Source organism: Manacus candei, unplaced genomic scaffold (genome assembly GCF_025592945.1).
Source record: "Manacus candei isolate 608988 ecotype Guabito, Panama unplaced genomic scaffold, ASM2559294v1 h1tg000062l, whole genome shotgun sequence".
NCBI lineage: Eukaryota > Metazoa > Chordata > Aves > Passeriformes > Pipridae > Manacus > Manacus candei.
The window spans coordinates 2,132,453-2,150,208 of NW_026138110.1; the positions used below are offsets into that span (position 1 = coordinate 2,132,453).

The 17,756-nt window shown below is 39.6% G+C and overlaps 1 long non-coding RNA gene across 6 annotated transcripts in view; it reads left to right on the forward strand.

Moving 5' to 3' along the window:
- The window catches only part of LOC127478834 (uncharacterized), a 121,797-nt gene that overhangs the window by 27,872 nt on the left and 76,169 nt on the right, over positions 1-17,756 (forward strand). For 3 of the 6 annotated variants that reach the window (XR_007907375.1, XR_007907376.1, XR_007907374.1), the window contains 3 exons: positions 5,579-5,684; positions 14,705-14,802; positions 15,502-16,441. This is a non-coding gene — a long non-coding RNA (uncharacterized LOC127478834). The remainder of the gene's footprint in view (positions 1-5,578; positions 5,685-14,704; positions 14,803-15,501; positions 16,442-17,756) is intronic. The other 3 variants (XR_007907378.1, XR_007907373.1, XR_007907377.1) reach the window with 3 other exon arrangements.

Below are 17,756 nucleotides of genomic sequence, written 5' to 3' on the forward strand. Positions count from 1 at the left end.
ACTCAGTGCAGTGGGATGGGAAAGAGGGTGTCACTGCTTATAATTCAATTGTCACAGGGTGCCCGAGGCCGTTCCAGCAGACAGTGTGCACAGCTTCAAGATCTGAGAGGGCTTTGGGTGATGTGAAACATGCTGTTGCTAAATGCTGGATTTGATTTGTTTGTTGGAAGCTCAGAATAAAGAGGGTAACTTTAAAAGGGGTGTTAATTCCTTAGCCAGGGACAGTTGCCATCTCTCCAGAGGCACATGTGTGTAGGATTAGCTCCTCTCCTTGGCCCTTGAAGCTGATCTGTAATATAAAGGAACAATTTTGAAACGGGCAGAATCTGTGCTGACCTCCCATATGAGGGGTAAGGCTGGGCACTGAGCATGTGGGTGGTAGAGTGGAAGTTTCCATGGAGTATGGGTGGGGGCTTCTCTAATAATTTACATTTATACTGGTTCCAGTTGGACAAAGCTGGCTCAGTGGCCAGGGCAGTGCCTGATGCATGACTTGTTCCATCTTGTTTGTTTGTGGAGCCTTGTTCTGGGTATCTAAAGACAACAACCCTTCTTGGTGCAGCGTGGCTTCAAGTGAAGCTGATAGGAAGCAGGCTGGGATGCTTGGAAACCCAGCATTCTTTAGCTTAAGTTATGGAATCTGCTTTGAAAGACACAATCTACAGATGTTCAATGTGGGCTCAATTTTCCCCACATCACGATGAAGTTACAGATGAAGTATTTCCATTTGTTATTATCCATGGGGAAAATGAAAAAAAAAAATCATTAAGGGATAAATAACCTCTTATAAGATTTATTTTTTTTAAAAAAGGTTGTTTTCCTTCGTCTGATCCAGGCTTTCATCTCCTTAAGTGTACATATGGACATGGTCAAACTTATTCTGACTAACTTTGAAGCTATTTGAATATTACAAGTGTGAAATTGTGACCACACGTGTTATATTAACACTTTGCAAAGGAGAATTGTGTGTATGTGAGAGAAAAATCAGCTGCATATATGAGGTGAAAATGGAAGCAGTTGAAAAAGGTTGGAAAGAAATAAGGGAGGCATAAATAACAAAATAATATTATTTGTGTACGCAGTGAAATACATAATATAAATCTGGGTACCTAGACCGTCTTCTAGTCCAGTATTTTTGAATACATCACAAAATAGTTCAAAATATCTATTTTGAAAAATAACTGAATTACTCTTTTAGTAGAAATACTGCAATGGATGCTTTTAATTTAGAGGCAGCAAAGTGATGGTGAACTTGACCTAGACTGAAAAACATAAAAATCAGACCTTAGGACGGTCAAAACTGTGCAAATGTCACAAGGTTTTTTTTCATTTTTGTTGCAAAAGAAATGAAAACTTTCAGTGTGAACCAAGAAAAAGTTAATTGACTCCCACTAAATTTTGAAGTAGCTACCACATTTCCCTGAAAAGTCCTGTCACTTTTAAGCTTTCCAAATAAGGAATTTCAAGGAAAAGGGAGAACATGCAGGGAAAGGGCTTCCAGGCAAAAGATGAGGATATGGGTAAAACTGTCTTTCATTTTTTCCTTCTCTCTGAAATCCAGCACCAAGGGAAGGCAGTGACTGTGATAATAGAGGCAAGTGATAAATGAAAGAAGGGACACTTCAACATAATCTAGATAACAGGAAAATTTTAAATGGACAATTTAACACGAGAGTCTGCATGGAATTATTTTTCATTAAACAATCAAAGCTTGTGGTAATGCAAATGAAATCCATTTTTAGCTGCAGGAAATTTTGAGAATTTCAGAGGAATAGAAAATATGAGAATAATAATATCATGATGGTAATTCACAGTAATTATAGAAAAGCATAATTGCACAACACAAGCACTAATCAAAGCTGGGAAGAGCACTTTGGCATTCATTAGGATTTCAGAGCTATTAGCATTTACCTTTGTCATTGGGCAGCACACAACAAGCATTATTAATTTCATGTCAGTCTAGAGCATAGTTTCCCTGATCAAATATCAGTTCCTAATGATGAACCATGAAGATTGGCCTATCTGACAGGGATTTTTGGGATGTATTTTGAGAGGAAAGCTTTGCTGGTGACCTCCTTGGACGTAGGTTATTTCTGAAGGTCTGTGAGCTATCCTGTATGTGGACAAATTCCAGCACTTTATTTGCATCTGCTGGCCTAAAAAAGCTTCAGAGCCTTGCCCGTGCTTTCCCTCTTGATGTCTTACAGGTGTAATTTTCTGAGCTTCATACATCTGTGTGTGTGTTAATAATCAAAGTGTTATTGAGCTGTGCACATGTCTCGTGCTGCTGTGGTACATGTGCAGCTCATCAGTTGTGCTCCCTGGAACTCCGAATCTGATGTTCAGCTAGTCCTGCATTATTCTGGGTGTAGAATTCGGGTCATTTGGTTGTTGTTTGGTTGGTTTTTTTTCCCCTGCTGACCAGCTGTGCTTTTTTTCTTCACCTGCCCTGACTGCCTAGCATGAGGACAAGATCATTTTGCAGTTCATACCACACAGGGATGGAGGTGAAGGGAACATTTGAGCCAATCAAAGTTGAATTTAAGGAAGAAGAATAAGGAATATTCTCTTAGGTTCGGTAGAAGAGAAGCTGTAATTTGTGCAATAAAAGAAACAAACAAAATCAGGTCCCTGAACATGAAATGTGACTCTCCAGGCCCTCTTGGTTCTTTTTGTAATCCTGTTTATGCATTAATTTTTTTAAAAATCAAATCTGTTCTCTTGCTGACATTTACAGGCTTAAAAAGACTCTATCCCATCTGTATGCCTTTTGAAGAGAAGAGTTGTCTGTAGGAGAAGACATTGGCTAATAAATAAAAGAATACCTTAATTTGTTGTTCAATTAAGCAAGATACAACTTCCCAACATACAGGTGGGTCATTCCCAGTGTTGGAAATAGCAAGTATTGGCTCAATTTTCCCTTTCCTCAGCTCACTCCCTGTCACAGTGCTTTTCCCTGGCTTGTGGCAGGATTGTTTCTCTGTTAGCAACTTATTTTTTAACACACCATTCTGACACCTTGACAGTTCATGTGCTAAATCAAACTTTACAGTTCCTGGCAGGCAGTTATTAGATGTATTGCACTTAATTAACTTTGCACCTAATTACAAGCAGCGCTGGCCGATTACAAAGGGCATAAATATATTAGTGCCCTGGCTGTCACATCAGGAAAATGGCTGTTGGAACAAGTCAAGCAAAAGCAATTACCACATTGTGTGCATGGGGAAGTGCAGCAGAGTGCAGGAAGAGGAATTAACTGGTTTGCTGTGAGCAGGAATTTGATTTTGCAGTTTGCATTTCAGGTGACCCCAAAAGGTATGATAAAAGATTGCCTTTCATTTGTGTAAACACTTCTTGCGTGTGAGAGAAGAGCTAAACTTGCACGGTGAGGGCTGACTTAGGTTTTGCGAGATACCCACCCTGGGTATGTGTAGATTGAATATGAGGATTCCAGCATTAAGGAAATTAAATATGTGCTACAGGTTATAAGCAAAACTTGTGATTCAGAATGGCAGAGTGCAACTGTTACTTATACAGGAGCTGCCAAAATGAGCAGGAATGCATAATTTGGTCTCATCTCTAGAGGAATATGTTGTAAAGAGCAAATGTTAGCACTCAGCTGGCATTCAGTGGAAATCTGTCTTGTGTTAGCACAGGAAGAAAACATCTCTGCTGAAAAAGTAAGCAAGGCATCCAGAGCAATCTTGAAAATTTTGTCAGTGGCTTTGTAAACAAGAGTCTTTATGAGAGAGATGTTTCCTCCTGTATCAAGTTTCTACTCATGCCCTCTTTTGCAGAGGAAAATTGAGCATGTTATGCAGGTGGCTGAACTGACTGTTGTTATCCATATGGCCAAGAAGGGATGTTGCCTTCATTTCACCAGAATCTTGGTGAAGGAGGAAAAACTGAGAACTGTTAAATACGACAATTTTTTCATTCCTTTTCCTTTTGCTGCTTTGCAGCAGAACAGCCTCTGGATTAGCAATGTTTTGCAACAAAACGAAACAAAATGTTTGTTTCCCCTTTCAACAAAACTCAATTATTCGTCAGTGTGCAGACAAACCAACATAAGCCCAAGTCACAGGAATTTCATGGTCAGACTGTACTATTTGCTTTGTGCAAGGTACTTACTTAACGCTTTGTACAAAACAGCACCGAGGTCACAGCAGCCAGTTTCGTATGTATTGGCCAAAAAAGGTCACTAGAACTTGACTTTGCTTGAGGCAAATGGAAAGAAACAGAGGGAGTCACAATGTGGTGCTAAATTAGTGGCTGTAGGGCTTGTGCCTGTTGTTATTTACAAGCTCTGCATAAAGAGAGCTGTGAGGATGGATGGAAACCTTTCCCAGCCCAGAACAGCCAGTCATTGTGATTCCCCCCTAAATAGGCTGCCTGTGTTGTTTCTGATAACTCATGGAAAAGTAGGTGGCCTGTAAAAGAAGTTTTGGATGCCTTTGCAAGTGTGCAGGCATGAAACAGTCAGTGGACTCCTTTGTGTGCAACTGCATAAAGTGGGAGATAATGTGTTTTCAAATACTGCATTGCATCACCACTGCAAACATTGCTCAGTGTGTTAAGACCTTGGGTGGCCAACAATTTTTACCCTGTATAAAATTAGAGACACTGCTGTAGAAAAATAAACCTGCCCAGGAAAGTGTCCTGATGGAAAGGCCTGGGGGAGGGAAGCACTGTCACTCAAGGAGCCCGTGCCAGTGCCAGTCCTTACTTAGAAGAGTCAGGAACTCAGCCCAGGAGAGAAGTTAAATCAGTCAGGGGTTCAGGTAGACCTCTATGATTTCAGTTTTCAAGGGCAAAATATGTGATACTAAGCTTTTTTCACTGTGGGGTGCAAGGAATTGATGTGAAATAATGGGGACTTGACTCTCCCAATGCACAGGGTGAGCTATGATCAACACAAAGTGTGTTAGAATGGTAATTTCTTAACTGAATGCACTAGAAGTAACAATCCATGAATAATGTTTAAAACAATAAAAGTAAATCTTAAGCTTCATGCACTTGAGGAAAATGAGATAAAAGAGCAGTGAGAAGTTATTCCAACAGGATTTTATGTGCTTCATTTTTTTTTCTGATGTGGATGCTCATAGAATTATAGAATTATTTAAGTTGGAAGAGACCCTGTTTAACATCACTGAGGCCACCTGTAAACCAAACACTGCCAAATCTACCACTAAACTATATCCCTCAGTGCCACTTCTACATGTCTCAAATACCTCTAGGTGAGGTGACCTGTCCTTCTTAAATGGCTGCTGATTTGATCCAATTGCTGTTAGTTAAACTATTCAACCTGAATAGTCAGTTTGTATTTACATGTGTGTGTATATATATATGTATGTATTTGTGTATATTGTTGTATCAGAAACCCATGGTGGTGGAAATTCATTGAGAATAGTGAAGAAAAAGCTGGGAAGTCAACTATGGCAGCTCTTTTGCCCACTTGGATAATATTTCAGTAGCCACCATGGAGTCCTCAGCTTTTCCATATTTATCATATTTGCACTACAATACAAATAACACAAATGACACAAAACTGAATTGATTGTTCTTTTTTGTTCTGTAGATGAGATGTTTCTCAGTCCTGAGATCCGAGGATCCTCTCTGCCATCAGTTTTTGGAAGCATCTAAAGGACAACTGGGAACTGCAGTGCTATGTGGAGAGCTGGCAGGTCTGTGAAAGCCCTCTGTTAGACTTTCCATCCAAGTCTGCTTTGTTCTTGGAGCTGCACAGCTTGCAGTTTGACTTCTACACCCTGTTGTAATGACTCTTTCCATGTGAGTGCATCATCCTACAGGAAGCTAATTGACTTTGACTTCCCTACTTCTCTTCTCAGTGGGTGATGCCAGTTGTAATTCTTTTATTGATTGTTTAGAACAATTAGCGGAAAACAAATTTCTCCAAAGAACAGATAATTTGGTTTTGTTGCTCTCTACCATTAAAGCTGAACAATTTGTTATCTGGGGGAAAAAAAAAAATGAATAGGGAACACATTCTGTCTGTTTATTAGCTGAAGAGGGACAGGTTAGCTCATCATTAATGTCATCGGTAATTAGCGCTCTCGTGCTGCCACCATCTGCACCAGGGGCTGGCAGTCTGTCAGCAGCCTCCAGTGCCAGGGCTGATGGTGTCTGTCTGTGCCAACCCACGGGCAGGCCCTGTGTGATCCCGACATTTGTAAACAGCAGTGGGCTAATGGGATCGAACCAGGCAGTTTTGTTGGATCTGTGGCTGCTGCCCTGGGAAGGACACGAGGCTTCAAACCTCCCCGGGCAATTCCCAGTCATTGGGTCACCAGCACCGGGCTCAGGATGCCACTCTCAATTAATCAGAGTTCTGCTGGTCACAGCTGGTTTTTGTTTCCATTTGGGACAAGGTTTGGGAAGGCAAATGTGACCTGTGCTCACATTCCATCGGCATCACTGCCCTCCACGACAGCCAGCACGGAAACCCTGACGTGTCCCACAGAGGCCTCCTTAATTGGATAGGCTTCCTAGTTGTTAGGGGGTAATAGCTTCTTATTCTACTCCAGACTGAAAAGAATGGATTTTACTTGACACAAGTCTTTTCAAATAAAAAAAAAACCCAACCAGGGAAAAAGGTAATAATTCTGTAATGTTTAGGCACTAGTCAAGGTGTTTTACTGACTCTCATTTCTGTTATTCAGGTTTTATTTTGAGGAAAAAAAGTTCTGAAAATTCTCACTGCTTGGTAAAATCACTTGTGAAGGTCAAGAGGATCTTTAGATCCTGCATGCAGGGATTTGGAAGCTTGTGTTGGAATGGCTCTCTGCCAGGCTTAAATTTGCATCATGGTTACTATGAAGGAAATGATTATGCATGGAAGGGGTTAGTGAGGTGTTTAGTAGTTTTTCATTGGTACTCTCCAGTTCTGTGCATTCAGTCATGTGGATTGTACATCCAAGTACAGGTGGAATTTAAATGCTTCCCTTGGCACGTGGTTTTGAAGCCACATTAAGATGTATTACTTCAGGTATCATGGAAATTATAATTAGGGAATATCTATTAATAGTGCTTATTCCTCATATCTGGACATTTTCTTCTCCAGGAGCACACAGGTGTTAAAAATGCGAGTTCCCACTGGCATTGTAGAAAAACTCATGTCACAGCTGTAAGGTAGAGCACAATTCCCAAGGGACTGCTAAATGTTTGTGTTGGATGCATGGAGCCTGAGCATGTCCAGGGAGTAATCTCTGTTTCTAGTGGGAGAACATGGATCTGCCTTTGGAAACTCTGAATCTCAGTCAGAGGTGGGAGGAGTCAGGAATTTCAGAGTCATTAAAATGCATTTCCAAAGATCTGGTGTTAGCAAGAGGTGCAGTTGGGTTACTTGTTCTCTTAAAAATGGACAGAAGTGGAGGCAAGAGCAAAATAGGGGAAAGTATGAAGGATAACAGGAAAGCTGGGATGTCTCAATATATTAAGTCACTTTGTGGAAAAAAGGCAGCATGTGTGTGTGTATATATATATGTATATATATATAATTTGGAAAGGGAATAATGTAAGGAAGGTGATACTGTAATGAACAAGAAAAAAGGAGTATTTTATGACTTAATATTCTAAAATGCTGATTTACAAATGCAAAAGGTAGTTTGCACTTGTGGGCTGATCCAAAACAACTGGAATCAAAATGTTCCTTTGGGTTTCAGTAGCTTTTAGACCCAGGTGACTTTTCCAGTGTTTTCTGGGTAAATTTACTGCATGCAAATTTTTACAGAATTTGCTGCCTTCAGCTGCCATTAGAAATCAGCTCTTCTAAGGAATGTACAGAATAAACATGTCATGAAAAAAATCAGGTGTTTAAGGTCCAAATGGAATAGCAATATGGTTTATAAGAATCTTTTGTTGTTCCATTTACTTCTGTGGCATTTGAGTAATTATTATGTGGTGTGCCCATTCGCATATTTAGATATAAAATTTAAAATTATATTTTACATTATATTTTAAAGATACATATCTGTCTATCTTGAGGTATCAGTGGATCAGTACAGAAAACAAAGTCGTTTTAGCTTTGGGATTAGAGGAGGGAAAAGAGGTTTTAATCCACAGTTCTGGGGTACAATTGTAACTTCTCTGTCACTTTCTTACACATAAAGTGGAAAACCATTACAGATACTAAAATTAAATATTATGCCAATACTGTAAATGCAGTGTGAGGATTTACTGTATTACTGAGCTCTTTAGAATATTAACATTCCTTGGCTTCACTGAGAAACATTGACTGATTCCAGGTGAGTCACCTCAGACAACAAAGCCCACTGTTGGTGGAATCTGTCACACAGAGCATGAGGTGACAATTCCCAAGGGCCACGTGTAGATGTGAGGATATTTTGTTACACTGTGGTGACTCACATTCCTTTAGTTCTCATTAGTTTACACTGTATTCTATTATAGAAAAATTGATTTCTGTTAACTTCCACCTTCACTTAACGTACACATATCATTTAATGAGCATAATATACCTTAAAATATTAAATTACAGCCTTTCTGCCTCCCAGGTAGACTGTCAGACCTGGTGGTGTAAATTAATATGTAATGCTGCACAGCTAACAAATTCCATTTAGCCAAGCAGCTCCCAGGGCTGGAGTTTTCCACTGAAATCAATGGAGAGACTTAGAATGGCTCCATTAATTGCTAAAATAAGAGTGTGCATTCACAAGATCAAACTCAGTTAACTTTTTTTTTTAAGATTCGTATGAAGTAGACTGTTACCCTCTGATACTGAATCCTCTTTTCCCTCAGGCTGAAATTTTGTATATTATTTTTCAAAACACCTGCTGAGTTGGGACAGAAGAAACTAAGCAGCCCGTGATATCATTTTTCATTTAGAAAAATATGTTGTAGTCGTAGAAGATTATTATAAATTGTTTCTTGATTGTAAATAATATACATCCAGACAATAGATAATTAATTGCAGGCAAAGTTCAATTAAGAAAGGTCACCTTAAATGTGCCTTATTTTATTTGTCTCCCTGATTATCGCTGGTCAGATGTAATTACATACTTGTCAAATTGCAGCTCTGGAAAGATGGGTTAAATGTCACTGTAAATTGCAGGTTTTAAAAAAGTAATTAATACATACTTCTTGACTATTTTTAGGTTGGGTTCACTGGGTTTTTTGGTCTGACAATACCACCAAAGCTTAAAGCAATCAGAGGTGACTCAAAACACACTCAAAATACCCATTTAATTTTAATAAGACTTGGACCTGAAGAACTCCATTATAGGCAGATAAAGTCTTGGATCTAACTGAGGTTCAGAATTGCTTCTTACCTGAGTAAATGAACAGCAGAGTAGAAATTTGGGCCTTTTTTAATTCTCTCTGTTCCTGACAATCTAGTTAGATTGTTGCAAGATGGATAATTTACTAGCCACAGTTATTTCTGATTTTGCACTAGGCACTATTTATAATAATGAGCACCAACTCCAAACTTTGTAGCCTCTTGGTTTTTTTCTTCCATCTTCCCCCTTGCCCTTCACAGCTTTTCTTTGTGCTGTTGTTGGACACATCTTGAGAGTTATTGTATCAACAGTCAACTTTTTAGATGGTTTTGAGGTGTGCTGGCACTGACATCTGCAAAGCTGTCCAGGGCACTTGAACACAACCCTCCTCTGGCAGTGCTGGGAGCAGTGCTGGGTATCAGATCTGAGCAAAGGCAGCTCAGGTTTCCTGGTGCCAGCTGGTATTACATTTATGGGGATCAAGAAAATAAACCAGGTTTGCCCAGAATGCCGTAGCCTATTCCAAATGCAAGTGAAGGGGTTGGGAATCTGAATCCCTCCTTTATCCCAACTGCTGGAGCTAGAGGGTGAGTGGGAGAAAGCCAAACTGTGAGCTAAGGTGAGGAGAGGCTCAGTGAGAAAGGGCATTGATGGAAATCCCTGGGGTGAATGGAAGTGGACTTGCAGCAGGTTTGCATCAATTGGAAAGCTTTCTGGTCACCTCCTTTGACCACAGAGTGTGAGGCTTCATTGTCTTTCTCCTCTTCATGTCATGAGGCATCTCATGTTGAAGAGTTACACCCCACAGCAAAGTAGAAAACATACAGAAAAATATGTTCTAGACCTTCGTCAGCCTCTTTTCTGCTGGGAAAGGGTGGCTGACAGGGGTATACAGACACCACTACTGCTGACAGCAGTTGAAAAAATTAGCAGGTTTTTACTGTTCTGTAAATATTTGGATCGTGATAAACAGTTTGATTTTGGGTACAGACCACTCTTCAGTAAGTGTAGTGCCACCTAAATTTGCTTTTTGGTGTGAGTCAGAGCTGTGCCCTCGAGCCAGAATGAACTTGCCTCAGGTCCTAATGAACCTGAACTGACAACCCTCAGGCACTCACTTTATTGACATCTTGGTAGGATAGAGAACTGTTTGTTTCTGGTTTTTTTTGCCAACTCTGTTACCTCAAATAATCAAAATTCAGGACTTCACAATGACTCCTCAGTGATAAAAGGACACTTTCCTTGACTGGTGTCCTTTGAGATGGGCGGGTTCTGAACATCAGCCAGGGATCAGTGCAGTTTCACAAGTGCAGTCCTTGGGAAATAGCACAGAATTCTTTGCACGAATATGCAGGCTTGCTTTTGAAAGTTGCACTCAAAACTCATTATGGATTATTTTCAATTATGAATCAAAGCTCTGAGAATGCTTTTTTTCTAATGGGGTTAATCTGACACGGGAAAAGAGGATAACTTTGCCGGTGTAGATTGCATATGCAAACAGGAAGCCTATGGAGCCTTCATGCTTCAAGTGCAGCGTGTGATTCTTTTTAGATTCAGCCACGAACATTTTCTGTGGCAGTACTCCACTCCTTTTGTTTTATGGTATCAAATGAAGACTGGGACATTAAAAGCAGGGCATGAGAGAAATGAAAAATGTCAGTAAAAGCAGCTGATGAAAACCTTATTAAGCAGCTATGCATGTCAGGCTGTGTTCCTTCTGTAATGTATATGTTCGTAATAACAGCTCTGAATTCTGCAGGGAGCTATAAGTAATGAACAAAATTGGTCAAGCAAAAAAAAGGACTTATTGGAAACTTGAGTGCTGTTGAGTCCCATAATATGCAAACTGTACATCTGCATAAAATAAGCCTGTGCCCCGCTGATAGCTTTTATATTGTTCCCCTTGTATACATCACTTTGTTTGCTGGGCTGAGTTTGCTGCAGCAAATGTTTTATGGTGAGAATTACGTCCCCAATTTCCATAAGTAGCCAAGTGTTCACTGTCAATATCAATAACCAGGCAAAATGTAAAACTGAACAGGACAGACAGTGTCTCCAAGGAGAAGGTTGCCCTCTTACCTAGAGGGGAAAGTTTCTGGTGTTAACGTATCCTTCCCAGTGGAGGAACAAAATAATGAGGGGAGGGAATGATCAAAGCATTGCAAATACCATGTGAAGGAAGCTAGAGTGTGAAGAGTTAGGCTGTACAAAAGACAAAAAAAGAAGAAAAGCAAAAGCACTGACAAACTACTTTGCCTAGAAAGACAGAAACTAAAGAGGTGGGAACAGTCTGGAATTGGTAAAGAAATAAAACCTGTTGACTTGGAGCAAAAATTGCTCAAAAATTGCACCAAAAACTACTTCCTTGAAACTCTTAGAGTAACATGAATGAAGAATAAAACCAAAAAAACTGTGCTCAGCAAGGTTTTGAGGTGGGGATATGTATGTTTTACTAGGAAAGCCTCAGGCTCTTTCTTGGTTTTCTGTGAGAAAAAGGTGGCTGATCTGAGGGAGCTGCCTTGAGTAAACCTGAGGATAGGAAACTGGGGGAAATCATAAAGACAGAGAAGCAAAAAGCTGAGTATTTCCTTGCCTGTGGGAACATGGAATAGTAGAAAGGTGGACAGATGGAAGGATGTGATATTACAGTTGAGAATTAATACATACATCCCTTTTGAAACAGGAACAGGTCTTAAAGAAAATTATACATTAGCAAATCAGATCAAATTTTAATTCATTATTTAACTGGAAACTTGAAATCAGACTAACATTTAAATATAACTATTAGCTTTCTGCCCACCTCTACATTTGGAGTAGACTGGGAGTTTGTGTTCAAGTGTCAGCTGATCACCTGAGAAGTGAGGAAGGGCTGCTCTTGTGTGGGACTCGCCTCACCTGCTGGTGGCAAATTATCTAAGATCTCCCTGTGGTTCCTGGGGAGAGCCTGGACAGCTCCATCCCATTTATCTTACAGTGTCAAAAGCCTCTTTGCTCTGTACAGTACGAGCTGGAGCTCAGGTCTTTATACAGCCAGGCAGGTTTGTGAAAGGCAGTTTCATATTCTTCTGGAGTACTGATACAGTAAGGAAATAATGCCATAAAAGCTCCTAATAAAAAGGTCCATTACATTCTGTTGGTACTAAAGTTTTAATTTGTTAGGCACCCAGGCACTGGGATGGGAGACTGGAGAGCAGTGTAAATGGATACCAGTCCAGGAACAGCCCAAGGAAAAAATACACAGTAAAATAATGATTTTCAAATATATTTTTGGACAAACCTGAAGCACATTTTTACGACCCATGATGAATGAGCTGAACATACAGTTTAATGTTTTCCAGCAGATGAGTTAGAGATGATTGACCAGGGTGACACACAGGTCAGCTGGGAGTGGAGCAAGAGAGAAAGACACAGGATAAACAGCTACAGGAGGACATCAGGACAGCAGAAATGGGGCAGAGGTTTGGGACTGGAAACAAAATCAGTTTTTTGTTTAGAGAGCAGAGGATGAAGAGCCTGAATTCCGTGGTGTCATATCTGAGATGTGCCAAGATACTCTGGGAAAATTGGTGGCATTCAGGTGAAATGTGTAGCAGCAGAAATGCAAGAACTTTGATGCTCTCCTCACCATGTGTCTTTAATATCTAGAGTGGGTGATGCTTTGACTTAAAAGAATTTTTGGAAGTTAAATCTTCAGTTTTCAGCTCCAAAAACCTTAAAACCTCGCAACACATATCCAAATGTGTCCCCAAAAGAGTAAATGTGCTTTGACATATTTCTTTGTTCTTTGGAAGTAAATGAAACAATTAGTCCAAATGAAGCACTTCATCACCGAAACCCAGAGGAATTCCTTGGCTGCTGACAGATCATGAATAATAATAGAGTGTGCAGAAAAGGAGGAGGAGTCATGAGAGCCTATGGGTGACAAACAAAAGCTGATTTCAAAGACTCCTGAGCTGGGTTAACTCGTTCTGAAGTGTTCAGGTTCTGTTTCAGAGTGTCCAGTGAGCCAAAAGTGTTACAGTGGGTTCTGTGAGCTTCTGCAAAGCACTTCATCTACTCATTTCTATCATAAATAACTGACTGTTCTCCAATTTCATGTTAGATGTGGTCAGTGGAGATCTTTATTTATATTTATTCTTAATATATATATTTATTTATAGTATTTATGTATTTATAATATTTATTATAAGAAAGAGTGTTCACTTGCAAATAATATAAGGACAAGCTGAGCTTTCTGCTTTCTCTTAAAGCCTGTTTATTTTATTTCACAATCCTCTTGTCCATCTCCACCACATTGTTCTGTTTCGGCTCTTCCTAATTTCTAGTTTAGAAGTCTGTACATTTTAAGAAAGTTGTTAAATTAGGTATAGTTTGGTGAGCTGCAGCATCACAGGTGATTTTACAGATCCCAGGGCATTTACCCTCATCATTATTTTGCTTTGAGTCAGTGGGCTCTCTGGCTGACTTTCACTTGTGGTCCCAGACATATTAACAGCTACACCCCAACTAAAGTGTGTACCACTAGGGATTGTCTTCAAGCCCAATAAGCTTCCCATTATTTCCTATCTTAAAATCTCTGCTAAGTAATAAAAATTAAAAAAAGAGAGGGGGGAAAAAAAAAGGTTGAGGTCACACTGCAGCTGCAGCCTCATTGAGAATTCAGGCAGGAAACACAAGCTAATCTATACAAAAATAACACCTAAAAAGGACACATTAATAATCTTGGACATGAAAGAATATTTAAAAAGCCCCATAGTCTCTGCAGTTTAATAATATCTGAGAGTAGTAACTACTTTAGCAAACAGAAGGATGCTTTTTGGGAAGCTGGTGACAAGTAGCCAAGTGGTCCCATGCTTATTTATAGTTTAGGGGACTGGTATTTTTGAGCAAAATTTTATTAATTAACAAGACAATTTCTTTTTGAAGTAGGATCCCCATCAATGAAATTGACTTTCAAATGAAGAAAGTTCTGCAATCCTTAAAGTTAAAAAATTTTTTTGTAATTATTATATGTATTTTTTTCTGTGTGTCTCCTCTATAGCCATCTAGCTAATTGTGAACAGTGATTTCCCCTGAGGTAAAGTTGGGGGGGAAATGAAACAGGCCAAAAAAGGGGGAAAGAAGGGGAAATCTGTAGATGAAAGATTTCTTGAAGTGCTAAAACAAAAATGTGGAAGACTTGGGAATGGGGAAAGAAAGCCTGAAATGAAGTGAATTGCAAGAGGGAGAAACAGGGTGGAAATTATGAATGAAATTGCTTTCCAGCTGTTCTCCCATTTTCTCTCAGCGAACCGCAATACCAGATTGTCAGCACAGTTCTAGTGTCTCCCACAATTCCATTTCAGGGCTATGGAAGAGAGGTTCCAATTTGCATTTACTTCTTAAGACTTACAAATGTGCCTTTTCCCAATAAACAGAGAATCAGTGATGCACTTCATTGTTTCTTTCAGGTTTCTCAGCAGGAAGATTGGCCTCTTTACACTGGAAGACCTCTGTCTGTGGTGTTTGTATTTCCACTTGTTTTTGACAAGCTGAGTGAAATATATCAGTAAGTAACAGGATTTTGATAAAAATAAGATTGTATGTAGTTGGGAGTTACTGAATAAGTGAATTTAGAGTTCAGTTTGAACAAACCTGTGACTAACAGTAGTCAAGGATTAACAGATTATTAACTCAACATTCCTAACATTTATATGCTAACAGATTAAAATGTTTCACACCTGAACTAGGTGCTGTTCTGCTCATAAATGCATGTTTGCCTGTGTCATATTTTTGCAGTAAAATAGAGAGTAGCTTTATGTTGAGCCAGGCTTCTGACTGGGAGAACTAAACTGTGTTAACATGGTCTAACTCAAACCTCCCAGCTCCCACTGGGAATACACTGTGTGCAAGGCCATCCTACCACCTTCTCAGTGTCAGCTAAGATAATGTGGTCAAATAATGTCATCCTCTGTTTAAAAATACCATTCAGATAGTATTTTGGTTCTGATCCTGCAGAGACTGAACAACTTGGTTAATTGTGACCGTTGCACATGACCAGAGAAGTCAATTTTAATCCTGCCTGTTTGGCATGAAAGAAATAGTGTAGCCACACATGTAAGTGCTTAATTTCCAAATGGTCTGATCTAATGAAGTCAGATTGGCATCTTAAAAATTCATTAAAAAGAGGAGCCCAGCTCAGTTATCTGAGTGCTCAGTCAGAATAATTGCTCTGAAATCAGGATTGGGGGCTTTTGTTTGTCTGTAGCAGGTGTGAGAGATTGGACTTGAGTCCTACCATGATTTGGGACATTTTGTCTCTGCTTCTGCTGTTCCTGAAGCACTAAATCTTTTGGGCAGTGCTCCTCAGAAGATGAGAGGGAAAGGAACAGTGCAGACCAAGAAGGTAAAGTATTTTAATGTCCTATATGGCATGTTCCTCCTCTGTCTTTATTACCTGTATATGATAACAACAGAATTGTTGGGCTCTTCAGACAATAATCTGTTTAAAGCTCTTGGAAAGTGCCTGTTTTTATCAGCATTAATTGCTTCCAGTGGGACTAAGCATTAGTAAAGGTAAGTCTTCATATCACCAGGGAATAATTAGAACAAAATGCAAAGGAAAGAGAAGTAGAATGAAAATTGTTCTTATTATTCTTGTAGTAGCTAAGGTGGAAATATTTTTTCCATTTTTCTGTTAGTAATCATGTTTGCAAATGTAGGTGGACTGTACTGTGTCCAAGCTCTGAGAAAGAATAAAGAAAAACACTGCTGTAAAGAACCAGGAAAATAGAATAGTTTTTATGAGACACCTCAGCAGTTACTCTTTTACTCAAATCATTAAATCTTCCTGTAACTAAGTGAAAAGCTTGTAGTGTTCATATACCCATCTCTGTAGGAATCCCTTCAATATTTTGTTCACTATGCAGAGGTATAGCTTAAGTTGGCCAGTGCTAAGAGACCATCCTTGGTTTATTTTTCCTTGGGGACTTCTACACCACACAGGCTTTTTCTTTGACCTTTACATTCTCTTCTGAGGACAAGGGGTTGGAGTGTGCAGGATAACCAGAAATACCCACCCTGGCTCTGGAGAAAACCTACCCTGCTTCTGAGCACCAGAAGTCCTAAACATCTGGGGATCATTTGAAACTGTAGCTGCTCACTCACTATGGAAGACATGAAAGAAGCAGTTAATGTTTCTTTTCTGGGTAAGGAATTGATCTTTATCACCACTTTCCCTAAACTGCATTAATAACAATCACCAGGGACAGGAGAAGTACTGCATACTTTAAAGGCAGCAGGAGCTGCCCCGGGTCACGGAAGTAAAGGAGGAATTTGAATCTGAGTTTTACTTGTTTTCTATCCAGAAGCATGAACCTCTTTTGTTGGAAACACTTTTTGTGTGAAGTTTGACTGCAGCTTCTAAGGATATGTAAAAATAAATCAAGTTAACAACAACAGGGAGAAAGAAAAAATCCCTCCTGTGAGGCCTCAAAAAATTCTTTCTCTAGCAAAAAGGACTGTAAAGGTTTCTTGGGGTTTTTTTCCATCAAATGAAAATTTAGATTCATGCTGTTAAATTCTTACTGAGAAAAGTGTGAGGTACTGCTTTTGCTGATGTAGTGGAATAATGCAAGTACCAGTTTAAAATTTTAAAAGTTTCTCTAACGTGTGGAGTGAATTTGCCATCTCAACAACATACCCCACAGTTGTTTATGTGCCTTGGGGATGTTGCCTTAGAAGACCTTTACTTTTCTTAACTTTGGGAATGTAGCAATGCACAGATGTAAACAGCAATGCAAGATATTCATGATATAGGGGATTTTTTTAACTTTTCTTGACTATTTTTATAGGAACTTTTTCTGCACCACTCTGGCAAGGCAAATTTCCAAGTCTTTGATTTCTTGAGTCTTGCTGCTGTCAGATATTAATGGATGTTACTTGTTGAGCTCCCTGTGATGCTTTGAAAGGGTGCACTTGTGTGGATAATAAAGGAGCTAGTTCTCTTGTTCACAGATTTTTTTTGAGCAGTAGAACTACAAAAGCATTGCTCCCCTTATGACAGAAGCAAGGCCCCCAGATCATACTTCATTCCTTCCAAATCCCTTGCTGCACCTGGAAAGAATGCCATAAAAACTGGGTTTTAGTGAAGTCAGAGAGGAAGAACCACATATAAACCCAACAGCACAAATTAAGGAGAGGTTCTTATCTGCCACAGACTAATTGGCTGGGGCCTACTGTTTCACATATCAGATCTCTCCCTGCTGTTCAGAGAATGTTGAGTGTGCCAGAAATAGTTTGTCCTTATGTGTGTGTCTATCTGTTCACAGATCACAGGCTGACCTGCTTCCTCTCCAGCCCTTCCTTTGGCAGCATCACCACTGATTTAGGAGGGGTGTGTATCCATCCACACTCCAGTAAACACTCTTTGTAGAGTTAGACACCACTCTTATTCCTCTTTATTGGGTCACATGTGGCCAAGGGTTCTGTTAAGTGCTCTATTATTATGGAAGTCAGTTTAAT